Raw genomic sequence first — 9,216 nt, 5'->3', positions numbered from 1 at the left:
GGTGCTGACAAAATTATTGAAATGCTAGACAGTCTTCTCTCATAGAAAAAAAGAACACCTACTGTATTTGAGAATGTTATTCATTGATTATAATCCATTATCCACTGCAAACATTTGTTCAATCTTAGGTCAGATATACTGTAACACTTCTCTGTGCAACTGGGTATTGGGCTTTCTGACAGGCCCCAGTATGTAAAAATAAGTCACACAACCATCTCCACAATAATCCTAAACACAGGTGCTCTCCAGGGCTGTGTGGTTAGACTCCAACTCAATCATCAAATATGCTGACCATTGTAGGGGTCACTTGCAATGACAACGAAGCCGCCTACTGAAGAGAGCTGGCGCTCACCAGCTGGTGCCAGGCTAACAACCCCTTTCTCACAGTCAACAAAACAATGGAGCTCATCATTGACTATAGGAAGAGAGGGAAGGTACACATCCTCATTTATACTGATGGGTCAGAGGTGGAACTTGACAAAAAGCTTTAGAGGGAGAGTTCAATCAATATTCATATTTGGGTGAAATAACACTTATACCAGGTTGTTTTTTAATCGGCCATTCCGTAACCAGTAACCTAACCTGCAACCTGGACAGGCGAGTGCTCTTCAAAATATTGTAATGTAACTATAAACGTAATTTTCCTATATCATTTATAACACTAGTCTGCTAAATGACATAGGGTGCTGCCATCTTGGATTGCAAACTCAGGGCTAGTGGGGTTACTCAGACGAGTTGGAATTCCGACTTGAGGGCGCGTTCCAGTTGAAACTTCCAACTTGGAACTTGGAAATTCCACCTGGAATGTGAATTTATGTATCATGGTCCTACCCAGGGTTTTGTTTATTTTCTTTTTAGGCTTTGTTTTCTGCATAGACAGAGAGGGTTTACAAAAAATAAACTCTAATTCGGGCTCATCTGTCCACAAGACATTCTCACAGAAAGGGAGAACCTCAGCCAGACCCTCTCTTTTTTACTCATATTCTATTTTCTTTCATGATCATTCTAATGATGACAGTGTCCATAATTACAAGCTGATCACCTTTTGACTTTGTTTCATTTTCTGGAAATCACCAACTATGTAAAGGTAATAAATACCTTTACATATACTGTCTTTGTTGGCCTATATGCGCTGCATGTGAAAGCATTGCCTCGCAACCTCAATGGACTTTGAAGGCATCTGACCTACCAGAACCACATGCAAGAGCACAACTAGAAAGGAAACCCTACCGAACACCCACCCATTCACCCCTGGTGACGAAAATAAACTATTTTGCTCTGCTCTCTGCTGGATCAGCAGGCCCTATTGGTAAGCTGTGAGAAGAATTTGAAACCCAGACTGCACTGATGAAGGTGTACAGTCAGAGACCACTGCAGCATTGGGGGCCCCAAATGTTTTTTCACAGTTTTCACAGATTTTATTCATCCACAATCGGCAATATGAATAATTCTAACTAAACGTTCAAATGTAAAGAGCTGTGCAAAGTAAACAGACATGCACTCATTCAAGTAATATAAACTAGTAACATTTCACAAGGCTAAACTCTTTACAGCTTAGTGAATTTATACAAAGTCCAACAAATATGTATGTCTTTTCCAGGTACTATACAGGTAATATGTTTTTCTTTTACTATTTAAGCTGAGACTTGAGAATGTGTTGTTGCATCACAAAGGACATTTGGTGTTGAACAGGATTACTGTCTATAATTGCTTTTTTTGTGTCACCTAAACAAGAAGAGAGTCTGATGCTAAGCTTTTGATCAGACGACGTCCAAAAATATACAGAATCTAGAGGGTCTAAACATTTTAAAGCTTGTGTTTAAATTGTTTTAGGAAAAAGACCAGTAGCTTGATTGGCAGCATACCACAACACATTAATTCTCATATATCTGATTACCACTGCTAATTTGAAAAATGTATCTGCTCAAAATGAAGTGAATGGGTTATGAAGCATTTTGGAATCAATTCCCCAAAACCAGTAAATCATTAAGCAAGGGCTTTTGACATTGATTGACACCAATGAACAGATAATCATAGAAAAATATTAATGTAATTTAGAGAAACAATTTGTTGCAGCATTAATAAAAATAATGGTCAATAATAGCTTGTTTGGTTGATTTTGTTGATTTGCTCTTTTGACTGATTGAGTAATGCTGGATTGGTGATTTTTTTTCTGTGATTAGTGTTAACTTTGAACAGAAGTGACAGATTACTTCAATTACAATAATTGCAAAACATAAGGCAAAAAAAGGCTTTTAGCATTGACTGTTTTTGTCATTCTAAAACCAGATAGAACTCAATACAATTAAGACTATATTCTGCCTAAGACAGTTAGACCTACTTGACAAACTTACTTGACAATTCCTTTCAGATCCTGGAGGACAGGACCTGAACAGAGCACCTTCAGCAACTTAGTTTGGGGTTTTCTTGAATACTTTCCAGGTGGTTCCAGCTTTCATCCTTTCTGTAAGACAGCTTTAATGGTGTGAGAAATTACAATGAACATTGGTTCATTAATTAGTGTACGATTGGCATAATTAATTTCATATTGTGTGATAATTCTCGATTTCTGCGGTGTAGTGGGTTTATATTTGCAACTCAGCTAACTGGAGTTGTTTGGGTTTCATGCACCAGACAACTCTTTTTTAACTGTGTGGATGAAAACCAAAAACCAAAATCTAAGAATTTATACAACAGGTCTATCTGGTCTTGTTGATTTTGTACATTTAGGTTTTTGCTAGTAAGCTATATTTTAATAGCTTGTATAATGATATGTGAAAACATTTTACAAAACTACCATCATGTTACCTAAATAGTATTCATATTCTACTGTGATAAATGCACCGTTCAGGAGTTGGTTTGCGCTACCTCTACTACTGACCAATCTACAAAGAATCCTACTGACTGGATAATTCTGTCAATTAAATTGAAAAGACAACACTATTTAGGAAAAAAGTGATTTCTAAGTAAGTGGATTTCACGTACAAACCCGATTCCAAAAAAGTTGGGACACTGTACAAATTGTAAGTAAAAAAGGAATGGAATAATTTACAAATCTCATAAACTTATATTTAATTCACAATAGAATATAGATAACATATCGAATGTTGAAAATGAGACATTTTGTAATGTCATGCCAAATATTGGCTCATTTCGGATTTCATGAGAGCTACACATTCCAAAAAAGTTGGGACAGGTAGCAATAAGAGGCCGGAAAAGTGCAGATAAGGAACAGCTGGAGGACCAATTTGCAACTTATTATGTCAATTGGCAACATAATTGGGTATAAAAAGAGCCTCTCAAAGTGGCAGTGTTTCTCAGAAGTCAAGATGGGCAGAGGATCACCAATTCCCTCAATGCTGCGGCGAAAAATAGTGGAGCAATATCAGAAAGGAGTTTCTCAGAGAGGAATTGCAAAGAGTTTGAAGTTATCATCATCTACAGTGCATAATATCATCCAAAGATTCAGAGAATCTGGAACAATCTCTGTGCGTAAGGGTCAAGGCCGGAAAACCATACTGGATGCCCGTAATCTTCGGGCCCTCAGACGGCACTGCATCATATACAGGAATGATACTGTAATGGAAATCACAACATGAGCTCAGGAATACTTCCAGAAAAGATTGTCGGTGAACACAATCCACCGTGCCATTCGCTGTTGCCGGCTAAAACTCTATAGGTCAAAAAAGAAGCTGTATCTAAACAGGATCCAGAAGTGCAGGTGTTTTTTCTGGGCCAAGGATCATTTAAAATGGACGGTGGCAAATTGGAAAAGACTAATCAAAATTTTAAGGTAATTTTGGAAAACTGGGACGCCATGTCATCCGGACTAAAGAGGACAATGACAACCCAAGTTGTTATCAGCGCTCAGTTCAGAAGCCTGCATCTCTGATGGTATGGGGTTGCAGGAGTGCGTGTGGCTTGGGCAGCCTACACATCTGGAAAGGCACCATCAATGCTGACAGTTATATCCAAGTTCTAGAACAACATATGCTCCCATCAATTACAATGTCATGGGTGCATAGAAGAAGGATCCGGGTACTGAAATGGCCAGCCTGCAGTCCAGATCTTTCACCCATAGAAAACATTTGGCGCATCATAAAGAGGAAGGTGCGACAAAGAAGACCTAAGACAGTTGAACAACTAGAAGCCTGTATTAGACAAGAATGGAACAATATTTCTATTCATATACTTGAGCAACTTGTCTCCTCAGTCCCCAGATGTTTGCAGTCTATTATAAAAAGAAGAGGGGATGCCACACAGTGGTAAACAGGGCCTTGTCCCAACTTTTGTTGAGATGTGTTGATGTCATGACATTTCAAATCAACTATTTTTCCCTTAAAGTGATACATTTTCTCAGTTTAAACATTTGATATGTCATCTATGTTGTATTCTGAATAAAATATTGAAATTTGAAACTTCCACATCATTGCATTCTGTTTTTATTCACAATTGTACAGTGTCCCAACTTTTTTGGAATCGGGTTTGTAGAAACTTAATTGTTCTTCAATGATTCAAAATAGCCTAAGCAACATGGTCTGATTTCTGATAAATAATGGGAATATTGTAGCCTTGTTTAACCATTCTAATCCATAAAACATTTTAAATTGCAGTAACAAAGTGGTCATGTTTCCTGCATGATATGCTTTCATTCATGTTGATGATCATCATAACACAAACTAGAATAACTTGTATTTGATTACATGTTAATATAAACAGCCAGCTACTGCATATGTACACACATGCATACTTGCATGTAAACAATGAAATCTACTTTTAAAACGGAGTGGACACAAAATCCTTTCACAACCTGCACACATATGTACCATAGTTAAGAATAGACATCCAGACTGTGCCCCAGTTGTGTTTCTGTAACAACAAACACAGCATTGCATCTGACTAGTGTGTTTACTTCAGCACTGACAGGGAATGTAGCTGTTGTTACCATAATTGGCCACACAGATATCTGAAATGCAGAATATTATTTAACTTGAGGGTCTCACCCTGGCACCTGCTCCGCATGTCTGTCTGTTCAGCAGGTGATCCTGACATGGATGCCTCCCGGGATAAAGAGTGAAGCACAGCTGTGATCATCCACACAGCCAACACATGTACCCACAGTGTGTCATGCCTTTAGGTGAATGTAGTAGAAATGAACAGAAACGGAAACAGTTTCTCACAGTGAACGTTATTGTAAATGTGATTTACTTTTGTGTATGTACAGCAGCATCCTTGGTAATATATTTTGCAAAGGTGACGGGCGAAGCGTTGAGAATAAGCCATTACTGATGCATTGAGTGGTTGTGTTCTTGAATGAGATGCTTAACTGTGACCCGTTCTAAAAGCGCCATAACCCTTTAAAGAATATCAAAGGCTAATACCTTACCAAAATACATGTCATGAATAAGTATTTGCAAGCTTTTCTTATGTAGATCCTTGAGCACGATCAGAAAAGAATGGCTCACAGAGCCAAGAAACACATTCATATATCTGGCGTTTATCTTCATAATTGGTAACAACATTCCTTGCACTTTAAAGTTACTGTCACTTTTTTGTATTTGATTAATGCAAATCAGAAGTTCACTAGAGAACAGCCACTGATCTAGATTCAGCCTTGGTTTATTGGCCAAAACAACCAAGATATCCACTCCTCACCATTACAATTATTTTATCAGATAGATACATTATTGCATTTACTAGGAATTTGAAACTCATACCAAATTACAACAATTCTGTGGGCATATAAGAGCCACATCCCTACTATATAGTCAGTGAAGTACAGGTAAACAAACAAATAAATGGATACACAGTATGAGGATGGACAATAACAATATGAAGGAGAATAGAGGAAAGAATGTTTATGAACGCTATGACTACAAAAGAGTTTTGTCATGTTTAAAATGTGATGTTGACCAGGCTACCTATTATGGGATGTATTCCTTTGTTTTAAACTTTCATGCCTCGGTTCAATTTCTTTTTATTGTCTTCAGGAGTTTATTAATGCTTCTCTTTGCAAAGTGCCATACGATTAGTAATCATTCAAGCAATGGATGCCAAATTGCTAAGAACCCGACGGCATAATAAGAGAAAGGACGCGACATTATCAGTCATTTACTCAAATTACAAATCAACCCGCCAATTTAATACTCTATTACTGTGCTGATTGTTCACAAGCTCAGATCAACCACACAACAACAAAAAAATCTGCTGTCCCCACTGGTGTCATGCATTTCTTTTCTTGACTTGATTTTGGATATGTTTGAATATTGCAAATATTCTTGTTACATTTCAGTGTTAGACTGATTGAGGCTATAAATAAATTATACATAGCCTAGCCTCATCTGAATGCATTTTTGTCTGTGAAGAGATAGGAGAACGGTAATGTGGTTCATTGTTAATGCATGATTTTAATGACAAAAAAATATCTTTATGTAATTGCAACCAGGAATCAGCAGAAAATGTTGCCAGAAGATATTGTGGGACTTATTATGGGGACCTTTGAAAGTCTGCTAGAGTAAATGGGAAATAGTAGGAATTTTTAGTTAACAGTAAAATCTTGAAATCAGCCTTACCCTAATCACAAATAGAGTAGAGAGGCTAGCTCTGGAGTATACTTTTCTTTTGTTCGTTTAGTACCTCATCAAGGTAGCTGGACAGTAGTGCAATAGTCTAACCCTAAAGTAAAAAAAAAAAATGGATTTCCTTTTTTTGCATACATTTTAGAGATACAGAGATGAAAAAACTGTGCTCTGGAAATACTGTTTTCATGTTTGCCAAAAGAAATCTCAGGGTCCAGAGTGATTTGTTGTTTAAACAGCTCTATACAGATTGAGATTCATTGTCAGATCACATACTGTAAAATATATTTTTGGGGGGACACGTAACTAGCAAGTCTGTTTTCTCAGAGTTTCAAAGTACAAAATAATTGTACCATCCTATTCTTTGTCTGAGACACAAAGAAGGCAGTTTTATAATGTTGCATTGTAGGGAAAATAAAAAAAAAATAAGTGTTTCCCACCACAGACATGATCTATGCTGGCATCTGAGAGCTCACTCCCTGGCCAGCTACCACAATTGAGCTTGCCAGTGCCAGACCAGCCAAAAGGAGTCGCTATAACTCAGTGATACAAGCCAGCCTTGTATGATTGTCCACCCTGGGTGCCCCTGACTTAATTCGTGCTTAGCTCTGTGACACCCTTGTGCACAGTGGCAAACTTAGGCCACAATTTCTGGACAATAAAACTGTAATGTTATTTTATACTGATTTCACTGTTCCTATGCCTGTGCATACATAAATAATAGCACTTGCAAAATGCAAGGGCTCAGCTCATGATATACCAACAACTTTAGCAATAGATAAACAGAGAAAAAACAAAGTTGACAGAAATGAAGCCGTTTGATAGTTAGAACAATATAACGGAAGTCTGATTCACATAACTTGTTCAGAGTAAGAATGAGCGATAAGCTTCGACTGAGCAAACAGACTTAAGCTGCACAATTGTTTTCCCCGGGGAGATGAGGAAGGGGGAACAAAGCTTGATGTAACATGGATGCTGGCTTAACCTATTGTAACGGGGGAGAAACAGGGAACGGACACAGTACCAGTCTTCTGGCAGGGATGGGCTGCTCGACACTGTTCCGATCTGTTCAACACTCACAACATTTCTGGTCACGTGACGCTGGATGCCGAAACGCCGGTGCCGGTTACACCTCAAACACATCACTGCCTCAGGTTTTAAAATCTGAATGAATGGTGTGTTTGATGGAAGAGAGTTGTGAGATTACTGAGGGATTGTGAGATTACTTACAGATTTTGATTGATCAAAAGATTCAGAGATAGAGAGAACTGGCCAGATTCAGAGCGATTTAGAGAGACTGTTACAGTACTGTAGGTGTATCCATTGTTCAGAGTAAACCTTAGCCTAGTTTGTTCACATTCAGCAATTTGTTCCAGTTAGCCTACTTAGTTACATTTTTGATAGTTCATATACTGTTAAGTCAGTAATAGCTTAAGTTGGGCGGAGGAAATTGAAAACAAGAAACATAGATACTTTGAATGGGAGCACTCTTACAGTTCTGGCCATGTGGAAGAACATTTATTTGCTTGAGCCCTGGCACTGTTGATATTTTTTTGTTTGTAAATAACAATCTGTGAAAAAAAAGAAAAACACAATAAATGTATCTAATTTCACAAGCACAATGAAAACACAATTCTCCTTAGTATCACCTCAGTAATGTATAATTTCCAATTGGAGTAATTTAAACAAAACATGACACTCTACTGTAGGCATATCTTACTCTACAAAGACATTTCATTCTTAGTTGTATCAGTGAAACTACATTCTGAATTACTTTAACCCATGCACTCTAAATCTCCATCCTTGTATGAAAGCTCAAAATAAATAAAATCTGGGGAATTTGGAGGCCAAATTCAACTGTTGTTGTGTTCCTCAAACCATTTCTGAACCATTTTTGCTTTGAGGTAGGGAACATTATCCTGCTGAAAGAGGCGGATGCCATTAGGGAATATCGTTGGCCTGAAAGGGGGCACATGGTCTTCAACAATGCTTAGGTAGGTGGTACATGTCAAAATTACATCCATATGAATGGCAGGACCCAAGATTTCCCAGCAGAACATTGCCCAAATCATCACACTGCCTCCGCTGGCTTGCCTCCTTCCCATAGTGCATCCTGGCACCATATGTTCTCCAGGTAAGTGACACATCCACCCAGCCATCCAGGTTATGTAAAAGGAAACGTGATTCATCAGACCAGGCCACCTTCTTCCATTTCTCCATGATCCAGTTCTGTCTAGCCATCACAATTTGTCCCCAAAGTCACTCAGATCCTTACGCTTACCCATTTTCCTGCTTCTAACACATCAACTTTGAGGACAGAATGTTCACTTGCTGCCTATTATATCCCACCCACTGACAGGTGCCATGATAACGAGATTATTAGTGTTATTCACATATATATATACAGTGGATATTAAAAGTCTACACACCCCTGTTAAAATGCCAGGTTTTTGTGATGTAATAGAATGAGACAAAGGCAGATCACGTCAGAACTTTTTCCACTTTTAATGTGACCTACAATGTAAACAATTTAATTGAAAAACAAACTGAAATCTTTGAGGGGGAAAAGTGAAAAACCCTAACCCTTACAATAACCTGGTTGCATGACATTTTCACTTAGGGGTGTACTCACTTTTGT

This window comes from Esox lucius, chromosome 17, assembly GCF_011004845.1.
Source record: "Esox lucius isolate fEsoLuc1 chromosome 17, fEsoLuc1.pri, whole genome shotgun sequence".
Taxonomy (NCBI): Eukaryota; Metazoa; Chordata; class Actinopteri; order Esociformes; family Esocidae; genus Esox; species Esox lucius.
Note: the sequence above shows the minus strand (reverse complement) of the source record.